This window comes from Salvelinus alpinus, chromosome 20 (assembly GCF_045679555.1).
Source record: "Salvelinus alpinus chromosome 20, SLU_Salpinus.1, whole genome shotgun sequence".
Lineage (NCBI taxonomy): Eukaryota > Metazoa > Chordata > Actinopteri > Salmoniformes > Salmonidae > Salvelinus > Salvelinus alpinus.
In genome coordinates, this window is record NC_092105.1 from 31,518,194 (window position 1) to 31,537,239 (window position 19,046).

Sequence of the window (19,046 nt, forward strand, 5' to 3'; positions counted from 1 at the left end):
ACAGTTGTTGCCTTCTCACCAAGCTGCTTGCCTATTGTCCTGTAGCCCATCCCAGCCTTGTGCAGGTCTACAATTTTATCCCTGATGTCCTTACACAGCTCTCTGGTCTTGGCCATTGTGGAGAGGTTGGAGTCTGTTTGATTGAGTGTGTGGACAGGTGTCTTTTATACAGGTAACGAGTTCAAACAGGTGCAGTTAATACAGGTAATGAGTGGAGAACAGGAGGGCTTCTTAAAGAAAAACTAACAGGTCTGTGAGAGCCGGAATTCTTACTGGTTGGTAGGTGATCAAATACTTATGTCATGCAATAAAATGCAAATGAATTACTTAAAAATCATACAATGTGATTTTCTGGATTTTTGTTTTAGATTCCGTCTCTCACAGTTGAAGTGTACCTATGATAAAAATTACAGACCTCTACATGCTTTGTAAGTAGGAAAACCTGCAAAATCGGCAGTGTATCAAATACTTGTTCTCCCCACTGTATATATGAAAAAAAATAATGAAAAACATAAATAATAATAAACAAACAAATAACAAGGGTAACTATTTACACATTTTCTATTTACAATATTGTGAAGACCCTCAGTCCTCTACACAATATTGTGCTGCTGGTGCCATCGGGCTGTAAAGCAGAGGCTTACTGAACAGGTGGTGTAAGTGATGGGGCATTTCCTGTGACAAAGGGCACAACGACGTCTCCCTACTGTGCCCTTTTTGCCCTGAGGCACATTCATGCCTGCAGAGATGAATCTGGGCAGGTGAACACCACTGGTTGGAGCAGAAGGTGCTGCAGTGGACTTGCTGTAGCTAGCAAGCTCCTGGATGAGCAGCTCCCTGAAGGCTAGCTGTGAGATGGGGGGCTGTCTCTATCAATTTCCTCTATAATTTGGGTTAAATCTGTATACCTAGACTTTGTTTTAGCTTTTCCTGATTTATTCGCCATAATTGAAATGTAGAAACTTGTTGAAAATGCTATTGAATATGTACTGCTATGCGTAACACTCGTGGCTCCGTCAAGTAGGATTTGCCATGGCGAATGAACCTCTTTTACGCCAGAGTTTACGACAAAGGCTGGTCTTCAAACGTATAACCATTACATATTGCCGTTTACCTCAGCTCATTGGCTATCTTCCAAGCTAGATTTCAAGATGATCAGTGGTCATTGGGCTAAAATACAGTCAATCAACGATAGACCGGTCCTACCATTGGTGCGCAATGAGGTCATTGATTGGTGTCTTCAAATCGGTTTGTTTCGGTCAATACGTCCCGGGAAAAGAGCCATCATGTATGGTTGTGTTAGTAACAACCAGAGGATTGCAATGAAACCAACCATGACTGGATAAACGTTTGTTTAGTGTGTGTAATTACCACGAACGCTTCGTCCAAAGTTGAATGAGACGGAAATCACGACGCAACCGGTTTACAAATGTTTCGTGTTAGGCTATAAAAATGTATTTTATCAAACAAAACGAACATTCACTGTGTAGTTAGGACACTTGGCATTGCCACCAGAGGAAGATCTTCAATGGTAAGCGATTTATTCTATTGTTATTTCTGACTTTCGTGACGCTAATACTTGGTTGGAAAATGCTAGTAATTGTGTGTGTGGGGCGCCGTCCTCAGAAAATCGCATGTTTGCTTTTGCAGTAAACCTTTTTGAAATCTGACATTACATGACATTAAAAACATGTAAGATACATGTTTTTACAAGAATGTTTAATACAACAAATGGTGTATTTAAAATGTTAGCTCTCTGCAGTTTCACCGGATGTTGGCCTGGTGGGACGTTAGCGTCTCACCTACCCTAGAGAAGTTAAGGTTCTCATCATAGAGAAGTACATAGTCCTCCTCCCTAGCAGACAGTTTTTTAGACAACAAGTGCTTGAAATTAGGAGCCAAGCCACGTGTGTACACAGCTGCAATTATTTCCCAGCATGCAAAGGTCTTGGCTATTGCACTGTCTGGGAACATCGATGAGAACAGCACACCCACGAGTAAAACTTTTATTTTTTTTTATCAAACACTTTCTGTTTCTAGCCTGTGTGTGAACATGTGTGTGTGTGTGTGTGTCACAGAGAGAGAAAATGAACTATGAAAACAAACATAACATGTTCCTAAAAATAATTTAATGTTACAGGTGACAGCTTATAAACCATGCCACTCAGACTCCATAATATTCAGACACCACAGTGTCTCTTCCAACAATGTGTCCTCTTTCGGTACGCCAGTAATGATGGACTGTCTTGAGGTGGTGAATGTGGTAGCAGTTGTAGAAGATTGTCTAGGTGGTGATGTAGATGACGATGACTTTTCCACATAGTTCAATAGAGTGTGAGCTGTAAGAAAATAAGTGTCCAATTCTGATGAATGACTAGCTAGCTGGCTAACGTTGGCTAGCATTAGTCATTAAACGCTGTCACTAACAACTCTAGTGAATGTCCTTTAACTAAATGTAAACTATCAGCTAATGTTAGCAAACTGTCATTTATTTTAAATGTTCACTGTCCAGCTCTGCTTGCCGCAAGTTGGCTAACGTAACGTTAACAACTTAGCTAACGTTAGCTAGCTAGCACTATATTGACAGGTGTAGTTATGTGGGAAAACTGACTGAGACATCTAGATAACGTTAGCTAACAACAACATAGCAAACGTTAATTTGACCGAATAATTCTAATGTTAAAGTAAATTTACCCAACCACGAAGAGACTGAATAATCTAGTTAACTAATTAACGTTAGTAACTAACTAAGTATGGTTGTTGTATTCCTTTCTACATGTTACCAGGGGTAGGACCTACCTGCTTTTAACTTGTGCTGTCCTGTGTGATGCTCCAGCAGCATGGCTCGTCACAGCTGCTTCGCCCATGGCGTGAACTTTTATTGATTTGCTGCAGGCTCTGCATCGGGCCATATGGATGTCCCACGGATCTTTAACAAGCCAGTCTTTGTAAGTGTCTGGTGAGTTTCCATTTTCCAGGCATAGCTGAAGGTTCGCTTAACGTTAGCTTTCTCGCTTGCTTGCTGCTGTTTAGCCTGCATCATTCGACTTCAATCACTCATGCACGCACGTGACCGTCGCACTTTCTCGAGGCAGGTGGCGCGTGAAACAAGGACGCACAGACGGTGGGAGACACATGCAGACAGCGGAACGTAGCCTATTACTGACGTTAAGTTTTTTTAAATCTTCAATTTCTATTCTTGCACAACATATAAAAATTAAAGCACTTTCAATGACCCATGTCTATTTATGTCTATTTTCAAAAACTTTCAAGGCCAAAAACTTTTAAGGCTGTTGTTCTTCACCACGCTGTCTGTGTGGGTGGACTCCGAGGAACTTAAAACTTTCCACGTTCTCCACTACTGTCCCGTCGATGTGGATAGGGGGTTGCTCCCTCTGCTGTTTCCTATAGTCCACGATCATCTACTTTGTTTTGTGACGTTGAGTGTGAGGTTATTTTCCTGACACCACACTCCGGGGGCTCTCACCTCCTCCCTGTAGGCCATCTCGTCGTTGTTGGTAATCAAGCCTACCACTGTAGTGTCATCTGCAAACTTGATGATTGAGTTGGAGGCGTGCATGGCCATGCAGTCAATGGTGAACAGGGAGTACAGGAGAGGGCTGAGAACGCACCCTTGTGGGGCCCCAGTGTTGAGGATCAGCGGGGTGGAGATGTTGTTTCCTACCCTCACCACCTGGGGGCGTCCCGTCAGAAAGTCCAGGACCCAGTTGCACAGGGCGGGGTCGAGACACAGGGTCTCGAGCTTAATGACGAGTTTGGAGGGTACTAGGGTGTTAAATGCTGTGCTGTAGTCGATGAACTGCATTCTTACACAGGTATTCCTCTTGTCCAGATGGGTTAGAGCAGTGTGCAGTGCGATTGCGTCGTCTGTGGACCTATCGGGGTGGTAAGCAAATTGGAGTAGGTCTAGGGTGTCAGGTCGGGTGGAGGTGATATGATCCTTGACTAGTCTCTCAAAGAAATTCATGATGACGGAAGTGAGTGCTACGGGGCGATAGTCATTTAGCTCAGTTACCTTAGCTTTCTTGGGAACAGGAACAATGGAGACCCTCTTGAAGCATGTGGGAACAGCAGACTGGGATAGGGATTGATTGAATATGTCCGTAAACACACCAGCCAGCTGGTCTGCGCATGCTCTGAGGACACGGCTAGGGATGCCATCTGGGCCGGCAGCCTTGCGAGGGTTAACACGTTTAAATGTTTTACTTACGTTGGTTGCGGTGAAGGAGAGCCTGCAGGTTGTGGTAGCGGGCCGTATCGGTGGCACTGTATTGTCCTCAAAGCGAGCAAAGAAGTTGTTTAGTTTGTCTGGGAGCAAGACATCGGGGTCCGCGACGGGGCTGGCTTTCTTTTTGTAGTCCGTGATTGACTGTAGACCCTGCCACATACCTCTCGTGTCTGAGCCGTTGAATTGCGACTCTACTATGTCTCTATACTGACGCTTAGCTTGTTTTATTGCCTTGCGGAGGGAATAGCTACACTGTTTGTATTCGGTCATGTTTCCGGTCGCCTTGCCCTGATTAAAAGCAGTGGTTCGCGCTTTCATTTTTGTGTGAATGCTGCCATCAAACCATGGTTTCTGGTTGGGGAAGGTTTTATTATTCGCCGTGGGTACAACATCACCGATGCACTTGCTAATAAACTCGCTCACCGAATCAGCGTATACATCAATGTTGTTGTTCGACTCTATCAGGAACATATCCCAGTCCATGTGATCGAAGCAATCTTGAAGCGTGGAATCAGTTTGGTCGAACCAGTGTTGAACAGACCTGAGCACAGGTGTTTCCTGTTTTAGTTTCTGTCTATAGGCTGGGAGCAACAAAATGGAGTCGTGGTCAGATTTGCCCGAAAGGAGGGTGAGGGAGTGCTTTGTATTCGTCGCGGAAGTTAGAGTAACAATGATCCAGGATTTTGCCGTCCCGGGTCGCGCATTTGATACGCTGATACAAATTAGGGAGCTTTGTTTTCAGATTAGCCTTGTTAAAATCCCCAGCTAGAATAAATGCAGCCTCAGGATATGTGGTTTCCAGTTTACATAGTCCAATGAAGTTCTTTCAGGGTTGTTGAGGTGTCTGCTTGGGGGGTATATACACGACTGTGATTATAATCAATGAGAATTCTCTTCGTAGATAATGCGGTTGGCATTATGACACTACTCACTGTGCTAAACAGTGAGTAGTGTAGTAAAGATTAAGACTAAAAGTGGTGGTAGTCTACAATATGGAAAAATTCCAGGTTAACAGAAAGTGTCCAGATAAACATATTTTAAAAATAGATGACGCTTACCCAGACACATTTGTTTAAATTGATGGGTTATGTGAAAGAAATGCTATAACCCCCAGCCACATCCAGTGGTGGAAAAAGTGCTTGAGTAAATGTAAAGGTACCTTAATAGAAAATGACTGATGTAAAAGTCACCCAGTAAAATACTACTTGAGTAAAAGTCTAAAAGTATTTGCTTTTAAAAAATACTTAAGTATCAAAAGTAAATGGAATGGCTAAAATGTACTTCAGTCTCAAAAGTTTAAATCATTTCAAATTCCTTATATTAAACCTTGTTATTTTTTTATTGATGGATAGCCAGAGGCTCACTCCAACACTCAGACTCAATTTACAAACAAAGCATTTGTGTTTAGTGAGTATGCCAGATCAAATTCAGTAGGGATGACCAGGGATGTTCTCTTGATAAGTGAGTGAATTGGACAATTTTCATGTCAAAATGTAACGAGTACTTTTAGGTGGCAGGGAAAATGTATGGAGTAAAAAATACATTCTTTTCATTCGGGAATGTAGTGAAGTAAAAGTAAAAGTTGCCAAAAATATAAATAGTAAAGTAATGTACAGATACCCCCCAAAAATACTTACACCACTGCCCAAATGCCTTCACACCAGTACATGTAGTGCATGTAGTTGATGACTGCGCTGCTGCCTTTGCTGGATGACATGCCTTCATCAATCAAGTAGTTGACTTGTTGTGGTATTCCTTCATAGCAGACACCAAACAAGCCACACTTGCGAGGAGTTAAAAAGTAGATGGGACCTGGCTGCATAGAGTCGGGAGGATAGTGCATCAGCAAACGACAAAAGAACATTAAGATAAATTACAATTAATTGTCTCGCCCATGTCAATCTGTCTTTACACAGCTCAGTGAAAGGTATTTGCCTGCATCCCATATATATATATATATATAGAGCGATTTTTTTGTTGTTGAGTGTATGTCTATCCATCTATGTCCTTAATCAGTATAACGGAGGAAATGTTGCCTACTTTTTGAGCAAAATCAAAACTGTAATGCATCCTGATGTCTTTGCTTGCTGGTTCAGTAGATGCCCACAAAGACAACTGTAGGTCTTGACAAGTGGTCTTGCAGTCAGCAACCATCTTCTGGTAGACAGACTGCTCACTCTGAACAAGCAGGAGATGCTGCTCTTGCTTCTTCCGCTTGGCTGATTTAACAGCTTCTGGCAGATTGACAGATCTGAAGACCTGATAGTTGTTCCTCTGGCACTGCCATCACAGGTCTGTCCTGGGCTTAATGCTTGAGATGTGGTGCAGCAATTTTCTCCACAGATTCCTGAAGGAAGACAGTGAAAAGTGAAAGACTAAAGTTACATACATGGGATGCTTTAGTGAATTTCAGAATGTCTGGAATAGAAAAGGCAGAAATAAAACAATTCAATAAGCATTCGCAGCCACGTACCTCTGGAAAATACAGAAATAATGCGAGATCAATAAAAGTAGTGCCAATCATGTTGGAGGTCAATTAAATAATCAAAATGTGTTTATGATTTACATACCAAGTGTTGTCATCGATTCCTTGTAGAGACTCCACATCGCTGCTTTTGTCACATGGGATGACAGCAGCTTTCCACCAAATTGTTTGTGTCCTGGGTGGTGTCCTGGTAATACTAATGCATTATCCTCTGCATAGTTGTTGATGAAGTTTACCACTCACATGCTTTAGGTGTAACCTGTGCTTGCTTGGGCAAGCTCTCTTTAGGATGGGAGGCATTAGACCATTCTCCTTGTATGACTGGTGGAGGAGAGTCAGGCATGTTCTACTGATGCTGAAAGACAAATTCCAGATACAAATATTTTAGCAATATTATACAATAGATGTGAAATGGCATTCTGAGATAACATATCACTACACACAGTTCAAAAATATAATGTTAGCTAGCTAGCCAGCCATCTAACATCAGCTAGATAGCTAACAGAAAGCTTTAACCTCTTTGGGCTGCAGGAGCAGTATTGAGTAGCCTGGATAAAAGGTGCCCATTTCAAACGGCCTCGTACTCAATTCTTGCTCGTACAATATGCATATTATTATTACTATTGGATAGAAAACACTCTCTAGTTTCTAAAACCGTTTGAATTATATCTGTGAGTAAAACAGAACTCATTTTGCAGCAAACTTCCTGACAGGAAGTGGAAAATCTGAAATCGATTATCTGTTCTAGGGCCTGCCTATAAATGTGCTTGATATTTATTAGTATACATGCATTTCATACGCCTTCCACTAGATGTCAACAGGCAGTGAGAGAAGAAATGGAGTGTATAACATCATCTGAGGTCGAATAAAAGCTCTTGGCATGACGTGACCCCAATTTCCTGTTTTCTGGAACGCGCGAGAAGTGACCTGGTATTGCCTTCTGTAAAGCTGTCGTTATAGACGACTAATATCTCCGGCTTTGATTTTATTTGATACATGTGACAATATCATCGTAAAGTATGTTTTTTCAATATAGTTTTATTAGATTATTGATTTTTTTTCGGGACGTTAGGCGTGTTGCTTTGTCTGCGTATGTTCAGGAAGGAGAGCTTCGCGCCACTTTGCTAGCTTTCCGTGCTAATTGACTGGAGAAGAGGACATTCTAAATCCAAACAACGATTGTTCTGGACAAAGGACCCCTTCTACAACATTCTGATGGAAGATCATCAAAAGTAGGACCCATTTTATGATGCTATTTCATATATCTGTCGAACATGTGAACTAGTAGTTTGCGCCCAGATTTTGGGCACGCTCTCGCCATAACGTAAACTGCGTGTCGTAATGAAGTTATTTTTAGAATTCTAACACAGCGATTGCATTAAGAACTAGTGTATCTATCATTTCCTATACAACATGTATTTTTTAGTAATGTTTATGAATAGTTATTTGGTCAGAATATGTGAGTGTCAGAAAAATATCCGGACGTTGTGGGAAAAAGATGCTACGTTAGCACAATGTATAACCACTGATTTCAGCTCTAAATATGCAAATTTTCGAACAAAACATAAGTGTATGTATAACCTGATGTTATAGGACTGTCATCTGATGAAGCTTATCAAGGTTAGTCAAAAATTATATATATTTTGCTGGTTTGTTACGATCGCTAACATTTGCTGCTGGTAAATGGCTTGTGTTTCTGGCTATTGTGGTAAGCTAATATAATGCTATATTGTGTTTTCGCTGTAAAACACTTAAGAAATCGGAAATATTGGCTGGAATCACAAGATGCCTGTCTTTCATTTGCTGTACACCATGTATTTTTCAGAAATGTTTTATGATGAGTATTTAGGTATTTGACGTTGGTGTCTGTAATTACTCTGGCTGCTTCGGTGCTATTTCTGACGGTAGCTGTGATGGTAGCTGCAATGTAAAACTGATTTATAGCTCAAATATGCAAATTTTTCGAACAAAACATAGATTTATTGAATAACATGTTATAAGACTGTCATCTGATGAAGTTGTTTCTTGGTTAGTTTGGTTGGTTCTTGGTTAGTTAGGTTGGTTTTGTGCATGCTACCTGTGCTGGGAAAAATGTCTGTCCATTTTTGTATTTGGTGGTGAGCTAACATAAATATACGTGGTGTTTTCGCTGTAAAACATTTTAAAAATCGGACATGTTGGCTGGATTCACAAGATGTTTATCTTTCATATGCTGTATTGGACTTGTTAATGTGTGAAAGTTAAATATTTCTAAAAAATATATTTTGAATTTCGCGCCCTGCACTTGAAGTGGCTGTTGTCATATTGTGCCCGGCTTCGGGCTTGCAGCCCAAAGAAGTTTTAACTAGCAATACAAACCGATTGTCATAGCTAGCTAAAGTTAACCGAATAGGTTCAATGTTACCTAGCAAGCCATCCATCAAACTTAAGCTGGCTAGCTAACAGCAAGCTTTAACTAACAATACAAACCGATTGTCATAGCTAGCTAAAGTTAACCAAACAGGTTCAATGTTAGCTAGTTAGCTAGCTAACATTAGGCTATAACTAGCAATGTGAAATGGCATTCTGAGAAAACATCACTAATGTTTCACACACTTCATACATGTAAGATAATGTTAGCTAGCAAGCCAGCCAGCTAACCTCCGCTGACGGTGAAGATGGAGTTGTAGGAGTGGAGGCACTCGTTAGAGGGGGCGGAACACCCATTCAAAGTATGGACAGATCACAAGAACTGGGATATCTCTGCACCGACATGCGCTTCAACTCCAGGCAAGCTCGATGGGCCCTGCTATTCACCCGATTTAACTTCACTATCTCCTACCACCCAGGGTCCAAGAATATGAAGCCGAATGCGCTGTCATGCCTCTATTTCCCCACCGCTACACCATTGGACCCCGAGACCATCCTCCCTTCCTCTTGTCTCGTAGCTGCACTTTTCTGGGGTATAGAAAACCGGGTCCGTGAGGCCGGGGGGGGGGACATCCTTGGTTCTGGAATGGGCTTATTCCTCTCGACTGGCCTGCTATCCTGGCTCCCGTCAGACCCTGGCCTTTGTACGACAACGTTTTTGGTGGCCCACCTTGATTCCTGACGTCCCCGCATTCGTCGCCGCCTGCACCTTGTGTGCCCAGAATATGACTACTCTGCAAGCTCCGGCTGGCCTCCAACTACTTCCCGTCCCTCACCATCCCTGGTCACATATATCCCTGGACTTCGTCACTTGTCTCCCCCCCGTCTGATGGTAACAGTTCTCAGTTCTTGTCCCAGTTCTGTAAGGCGTCTGCACGCTCATTGGGTCATTGGCCAGTCTGTCCTCCGGGTTCCACCCTCTGTCTAACGGCCAGTCGGAAGCGAGCAAATCAGGACCTGGAGACGACTCTTCGCTGCCTGGTCTCCGCCAATCCCACCGCCTGGAGCCAGCAGCTCGTGTGGGTAGAGTACGCACGCAACACCCTCCCTTGCTTAGCCACTGGTAGCTCGCCTTTTGAGTGCTCCCTGGGATATCAGCCCCCGCTCTTCCCAGAGCAAGAGGAAGAGGTCAGCATACTCTCGGCCCAGAGGTTGGCTAGCCTCAAGACCACTTCCAGGTATCAACGACAGGCAGACTGCCACCGAACCCCGGCTCCCCGTTATCGTCTCGGGCCGATCTGCCCCTCCAGTTAGAGTCCCGCAAAATGTCCCCTCAATTTATCGGCCCTTTCCCCATCTCCAAGATCCTTAGCCCCTCTGCTGTTCGTCTTCTTTTGCCCCATACCCTCCGTATACATCCCACTTTTCATGTGTCTAGGATTAAACCTTTTCAGTCTTTTCTGGTGCATTAAACTGAAATTGCAACCAAGTTTCTATGGATTGTTTGTAAAATAACGATATTTTGGAGATTATTTTGTTTTCAAATAACCAAAAGTGAGCGGTTGTAATCTGAATAAAGGGAAAAAGGCTATTCAAATCAAATCAAATTGTATTAGTCATATGCGCCGAATACAACAGGTGTAGACCTTACAGTGAAATGCTTACTTACGAGAACCTAACCAACAAAGCAGTTTAAAAAAAATACAGATAAGAATAAGAAATAAAAGTAACAAGTAATTAAAGAGCAGCAGTAAAAAATAACAATATATACAAGGGGGTGCCAGTACAGAGTCAATGTGCGGGGACACCGGTTAGTTGAGGTAGTATGTACATGTAGGTAGAGTTATTACAGTGACTATGCATGGATGATAACAACAGAGAGTAGCAGCGGTTTAAAACTTGGGAGGGTAATGCAAATAGACTGGGTAGCCATTTGATTAGATGTTCAGGAGTCTTGTGGCTTGGGGGTAGAAGCTGTTTAGAAGCCTCTTGGACCTAGACTTGGCGCTCCGGTACGCATGCCATGTGGTAGCAAAGAGAACAGTCTATGACTAGGGTGGCTGGAGTCTTTGACAATTTTTAGGGCTTTCCTCTGACACTGCCTTGTATAGAGGTCCTGGATGGCAGGAAGCTTGGCCCCAGTGATGTACTGGGCCGTTCGCACTACCCTCTGTAGTGCCTTGCAGTTGGAGGCCGAGCAGTTGCCATACCAGGCGGTGATGCAACCGGTCAGGATGCTCTCGATGGTGCAACTGCTGAACCTTTTGTGGATCTGAGGACCCATGCCAAATCTTTTCAGTCTCCTGAGGGGGAATAGGTTTTGTCGTGCCCTCTTCACGACTGTCTTGGTGTGTTTGGACCATGTTAGTTTGATGTGGACACCAAGGAACTTGAAGCTCTCAGCCTGCTCCACTGCATCCCCGTCGATGAGAATGGGGGAGTGCTCGGTCCTCTTTTTCCTGTAGTCTGCAATCATTTCCTTTGTCTTGATCACGTTGAGGGAGAGGTTGTTGTCCTGGCACCATACGGCCAGGTCTCTGACCTCCTCCCTATAGGCTGTCTCGTCGTTGTCGTTGATCAAGCCTACCACTGTTGTGGTACCACTTAATGATGTGTTTGAGTCATGCCTGGCCGTGCAGTCATGAGTGAACAGGGAGTACAGGAGGGGACTGAGCACGCACCCCTGAGGGGCCCCTGTGTTGAGGATCAGCGTGGCAGATGTATTGTTACCTACCTTTACCACCTGGGGGAGGCCCATCAGGAAGTTGAGGATCCAGTTGCAGAGGGAGGTGTTTAGTCCCAGGGTCCTTAGCTTATTGATGAGCTGTGAGGGCACTATGGTGTTAACCTTTCTGGCACAGGCGTTCCGCTAGCGACCCACCTCTACAACATCCGGTGAAATTGCAGAGCGCCAAATTCAAAATACAGAAATAGTCATAATAAACATTCATTAAAAATAAGACTGTTATACATCAGTTTAAAGATGAACTTCTTGTTAATCCAGCCGCTTTGTCAGATTTCAAAAAGGCTTTACAGCGAAAGCATACCATGCGATTATCTGAGGACAGCGCCCCACTTGCAAATCATACAAACATTTTACAACCAAGTAAAGGAATTACAAAAGTCAGAAATAGCGATAAAATTAATCACTTACCTTTGAAGATCTTCATATGGTTGCAGTCACAAAAGTCCCAGCTACACAATAAATGTTTGTTTTGTTCGATAAAGTCCCTCTTTATATCCCAAAAACTCAATTTTGTTGGCGCATTTTGTTCAGTAATCCACTGGCTCAAAGGCGGTCAAAACATGCAGACGATTACATCTTAATAGTACCGGAAAAGTTCGTCGAAACATGTCAAACGATGTTTATAATTAATCCTCAAGTTGTCAATTGTCTAAATAATCGATAATATTTAAACCGGACAATAGAGTATTCAATAGAAAGGAAAAACAATGAAGGGTGCGCACTCGGTCACTCGCCAACCAGCAATGCATGATTCTACAGTCCACTGACAGAAAAGTCTCATTCTTCTTCATTTTTCAGAAAACAAGCCGGAAACAATGTCTAAAGACTGTTGACATGTAGTGGAAGCCATAGGAACTGCAATCTGGGTCCTAACCCATTAGATACTCTATAGGCATTCAATTGAAAATACCCACATCAAAAAAATCCCACTTCCTGGATGGATTGTCCTGCCATATCAGTTCCTTTATAGTCACAGACATTATTTTAACAGATTTGGAAAATTTGGAGTGTTTTCTATCCACATCTACCAATTATATGCATATCCTAGCTTCCGGGCCTGAGTAACAGGCAGTTTACTTTAGGCACGCTTCTCATCCATATGTCGAAATACTGCCCCCAAGCCATAAGAAGTTAAACGCTGAGCTGTAGTCAATGAATAGCATTCTCACATAGGTGTTCCTTTTATCCAGGTGGGAAAGGGCAGTTTGGAGTAAAATAGAGATTGCATCATCTATGGATCTGTTGGGGCAGCATGCAAATTGGAGTGAGTCTAGGGTTTCTGGGAGGATGGTGTTGATGTGAGCCATGACCAGCCTTTCAAAGCACTTCCTTGCTACAGACGTGAGTGCTACGGGTTGGTAGTCATTTAGGCAGGTTACCCTAGTGTTCTTGGGCACAGACACTATGGTGGTCTGCTTAAAACATGTTGGTATTACAGACTCGGACAGGGAGAGGTTGAAAATGGCAGTGAAGACACTTGCCAGTTGGTCAGCGCATGCTAGGAGTACACGTCCTGGTAATCCAAACTTTTTTTTATATACTCAGAGGACCGTTATTAGTATGTTTTAACCACTCCTATATAAATGGTAGATTATCGGACACTCAACAAGGTCTGATTTTATTATTACTGAAACAGGATCCAGGGTCCATGGGATGAGACATTCTTACTAATTTGCTAGAGAACCAGTTCGGATTAAAGTACATTTTTTGTATGACTGATGCCTTTAGTGAGAGGTCTAATGCTTTAATATTTAATAATTTCTGCACTCCGAATTCATATTCATTATATAAATCGGCCCCCCTATAAATAGGTCTGACTTGCCATTCCAAATAAAATGTTATGTTTTGCTCATATAACTAAAAAAACAGGTCGCTAGGTGTAGGCCAAACCATAAGTACAGTAAATAGGTCAACTGTGATATGACTAAAGAGTTAATCAGGTAGATTTTTCCACAAATAGACAGGTATTTTCCTTTCCATGGTGGAAAGATCTTATCTATTTTTGCTAACTTTCTATAAAAATGTATTGGCGTGAGATCATTTCTTTCTTTCGGGATATGTATACCGAGTATGTCCACATCCCCGTCAGACCATTTAATTGGTAAATTACACGGTAATGTAAAAGTTGTATTTTTTGTGATCCAATGAGTAATTTAGTACACATTTTTTGGTTTTAATTCAGAGAGGTTAGAACAAGTATCTAGATCCTCCATGAGGCTGTGGAGGGATTCTAATAGTGGATAAAAAAACATGAATTATCAGCATACAGTGACACCTTTGTTTTTAAGCCCTGGATTTATAATCCCTTAATATTATTGTTGGATCTGATTTTAACGGCTAACATTTCAATGGCAATAATAAATAGATATGCCGATAGTGGACAACCTTGTTTTACTCCTCTTGACAGTTTAAAACTTTCTGAGATGTAGCCATTATTTACTATTTTACACCTAGGGTTACTATAAGTAACTTTAACCCATTTTATAAGAGATTATCCAAAATTGAAATATTCTATACATATACACTTGAAGTCGGAAGTTTACATACATTTACAGGCTGACTACACCGCTCGCGTCGCGTGCGCGAGCATTGCAAAATAAATGTAGAAATCTATATTATTCAATTATTGCACCCACACTGCTCGCGCGCGCCAACGAGCGTCTGCATTGCCAAGGGCTAAAATAGAAGTCAGTTCTATTTGTGACGCAGATCACGCTGCAAGTCCTGCCTCTCTCATCTCCTCACTGGTTTATAGAAGCAGGTACCCACATGCTATCTCCTGATTGGTTATACCCACGTGGGTGACTGAAAGACGAACGAGGTCAATGGCGGTAAAGCACCAAATTTATGAAAGTTGCCAATCGCAATATAAAGTCAAGAGAAGAAATAGCCTGGAAGGAAGAGAGATGACTGGAAACAATTTGATTAATTGGCGGAGTAGAGGACCTTGTGCATGTCAGGTAAAATAACAACTCAATGTTTATATCCCAGGACAAATTAGCTAGCAACAGCAAGCTAGCTAAACAGGACAAGTTAGCTAGCAAGTGCAAGCTAACTATGCTTTTCGACCTGTCCCCAAATTAATATAATTGGTTCAGAGTTTGTTTTGATATTTTAACCTGCGTGTCGTGATCGCGTTTGGTGTGGGTGGACAAAATACATTTTTGCATGATGGAGCACGCGCAAAGCCTGTTTGGGTTCCGTGTTAGGTTGGAACTCGTTTTTCAACCACTCCACAAATTTCTTGTTATCTTCTTCTTAATAGGGGGCGCTGTTTTCACTTTGGGAAAAAATCGTGCCCAAATTAAACGGCCTCGTACTCTGTTCTAGATCATACAATATGCATATTATTATTACTATTGGATAGAAAACAATCTGAAGTTTCTAAAACTGTTTGAATTATATCTGTGAGTAAAACAGAACTCATTTGGCAGCAAACTTCCAAACAGGAAGTGAAAATTCTGAAAATGGGGCTCTGTGTCAGGGCCTGCCTATTCAACTGGCTTATATTTATGGATCTGTATGCACTTCATATGCCTTCCACTAGATGTCAACAGGCAGTAGAATGTTGAATGGGGTGTCTAGCTTGATCTGAGACCGAATGAGAGCTTTTGGAGTGACAGGTCCGCTCTTTTGTCAGTATTGAACTGCGCACCAGGGAACCTAACATTGTCTTCTGAAATGCGTTACGTATACACGATGAAGTGCTCCGGCTCTGATTTTATTGGATACATATGAGAAAAACATCCTAAAGTAGGATTTTCAACCGAGTTTGACCAGTTTATTCAACGTTTATTGGGAATTTTGGAATTTTTTGTTCAGTGCGCAAAGATTTTTTGGACATGTGCCCTCCACATGGCTAGCCAAAGTTGCTAACTCGACAGAAGAAATGGACATTCTAAAACAAAACAACAATTTATTCTGGAACTAGGACTCCTTGCACAACATTCTGATGGAAGATCATCAAAAGTAAGAGAATATTTATGATGTTATTTCGTATTTTTGTGGAATATGTTGGCTCCAACAAGGCGGAGAATAGGTGAGCGCTGTCTCACAATATTGCATGCTGTATGTTGTACTAAAGTTATTTTTTTTTATCTAACAGCGGTTGCATTAAGAACCAGTGTATCTTTCATTTGCTGCACAACATGTATTTTTTAGTAAAGTTTATGATGAGTTTTTTGGTTAGATTACGTGACTGTCCAAAATTGCTCCGGACAATTTGGTGCATCATGGCTACTTATTCACAATGTAAAACCAGGATTTGTAGCTCTAAATATGCACATTTTCGAACAAAACATAAATGTATTGTATAACATGATGTTATAAGACTGTCATCTGATGAAGTTGTTCAAGGTTAGTGATTAATTTTATCTCTATTTGTGGGTTTTGTGAAAGCTACCTTTGCGGTGGAAACATGGTGAAAACATGGCGTTGTGTGTTTGGCTATTGTGGTGAGCTAATATGAATATATATTGTGTTTTCGCTGTAAAACATTTAAAAAATCGGAAATGATGGCTGGATTCACAAGATGTTTATCTTTCATTTGCTGTATTGGACTTGTGATTTCATGAAATTATATTATATGATATCCCTGTCGCGTTAGGCTAGGCTAGGCTATGCTAGTCAGCTTTTTTGATGAGGAGGATCCCGGATCCGGGAGGGTGACTCGTTAGAGTTAACAAACTATAGTTTTGGCAAGTCGGTTAGGACATCTACTTTGTGCATGACAAGTCTTTTTTCCAACAATTGTTTACAGACAGATTATTTCACTTATAATTCACTGTATCACAATTCCAGTGGGTCAGAAGTTTACATACACTTAGTTGACTGTGCATTTAAACAGCTTGGAAAATTCCCGAAAATGATGTCATGGCGTTAGAAGCTTCTGAAAGGGTAATTGACATCATTTGAGTCAATTGGATGTGTACCTGTGGATGTATTTCAAGGCCTTCCTTCAAACTCAATGCCTCTTTGCTTGACATCATGGGAAAATCAAAAGAAATCAGCCAAGACGTCAGAAAAAAATGTGTAGACCTCCAAGTCTGATTTATCATTGGGAGCAATTTCCAAACACCTGAAGGTACCACGTTCATCTGTACAAACAATAGTACGCAAGTATAAACACCATAAGACCACGCAGCTGTCATACCGCTCAGGAAGGAGAGGCATTCTGCCTCCTAGAGATGAACGTACTTTGGTGAGAAAAGTGCAAATCAATCCCAGAACAACAGCAAAGGACCTTGGAGGAAACAGGTACAAAAGTATCTATATCCACAGTAAAACGAGTCATATATCGACATAACCTTAAACGCTGCACAGCAAGGAAGAAGCCACTGCTCCAAAACCGCCATAAAAAAAGCCAGACTACAGTTTGCAAGTGCACATGCGGACAAAGATCGTACTTTCTGGAGAAATGTCCTCTGGTCTGATGAAACAATAATAGAACTGTTTGGCTATAATGACCATCGTTATGCTTGGAGGAAAAAGGGGGAGGCTTGCAAGCCGAAGAACCCCATCTCAACCGTGAAGCACGGGGGTGGCAGCATCATGTTGTGGGGGTGCTTTGCTGCAGGAGGGACTGGTGCACTTCACAAAATAGATGGCATCATGAGGGATGAAAATTATGTGGATATATTGAAGCAACATCTGAAGACATCAGTCAGGAAGTTAAAGCTTGGTCGCAAACGGGTCTTCCAAATGGACAATGACCCCAAGCATACTTCCAAAGTTGTGGCAAAATGGCTTAAGGACAACAAGTCAAGGTATTGGAGTGGCCATCACAAAACCCTGACCTCAATTCTATAGAAAATGTGTGGGCAGAACTGAAAAAGCGTGTGCGAGCAAGAAGGCCTACAAACCTGACTCAGTTACACCAGCTCTGTCAGGAGGAATGGGCCAAAATTCACCCAACTTATTGTGGGAAGCTTGTGGAAGGCTACCCAAAACGTTTGACTCAAATTAAACAATTTAAAGGCAATGCAACCAAATACTAATTGAGTGTATGTAAACTTCTGACCCACTGGGAATGTGATGAAAGAAATAAAAGCTTAAATAAATAATTATCTCTACTATTATTCTGACATTTCACATTCTTAAAATAAAGTGGTGATCCTAACTGACCTAAGACAGGGATTTTGTTGTAGGATTAAATGTCAGGAATTGTGAAACTGAGTTTAAATGTATTTGGCTAAGGTGTATGTAAAATCCCGACTTCAACTCTCTATATAAACTCCAGTTATTACTTATCAAAGGCCTTTTCAAAGTCAGCTATGCATACCAGGTCTAGTTTCCCAGATATTTCATAGTGTTCTATTGTTTCCAGTACTTGTCTTATCAACTCTGAAAATATGAAACGTCTTCTCACTGTCAACTGAGTTTATTTTTTGCAAGCTTAGCGTGTAAATATTTGTATGAACATAGCAAGATTCAACAACGGAGACATAAACTAAAAAAGTTTCACAGACATGTGATTAACAGAAATTGAATAATGTGTCCTGAACATGGGGGAGGGGGGCGTGTCAAAATAACAGTCAGTATCTGGTTTGGCCACCAGCTGCATTAAGTACTGCAGTGTATCTCCTCCTCATGAACTGCACCAGATTTGCCAGTTCTTGCTGTGAGATGATACCCCACTCTTCCACCAAGGCATCTGCAAGTTCCCGAACATTTCTGGGGGGGAATGGCCCTCGCCCTCACCCTCCGATCCAACAGGTCCCAGACCTACTCAATTGGATTGAGATCCGGGATCTTCGCTGGCAATGGCAGAACACTGACATTCCTGTCTTGCAGGAAATCACGCACAGAACGAGCAGTATGGCTGGTGGCATTGTCATGCTGGAGGCTCATGTCAGGATGAGCCTGCAGGAAGGGTACCACATGAGGGAGGAGGATGTCTTCCCTGTAACGCATAGCGTTGAGATTGCCTGTTCGGAAGTACCGATCCTGTGCAGGTGTTGTTACACGTGGTCTGCCACTGCGAGGACGATCAGCTGTCCGTTCTGTCTCCCTGCAGCGCTGTCTTAGGCGTCTCACAATACGGACATAGCAATTTATTGCCTTGGCCACATCTGCAGTCCTCATGCCTCCTTGCAGCATGCCTAAGGCACGTTCACACAGATGAGCAGGGACCCTGGGCATCTTTCTTTTGGTGTTTTTCAGGCCTCTTTAGTGTCCTAAGTTTTCATAACTGTAACCTTAATTGCTTACCGTCTGTA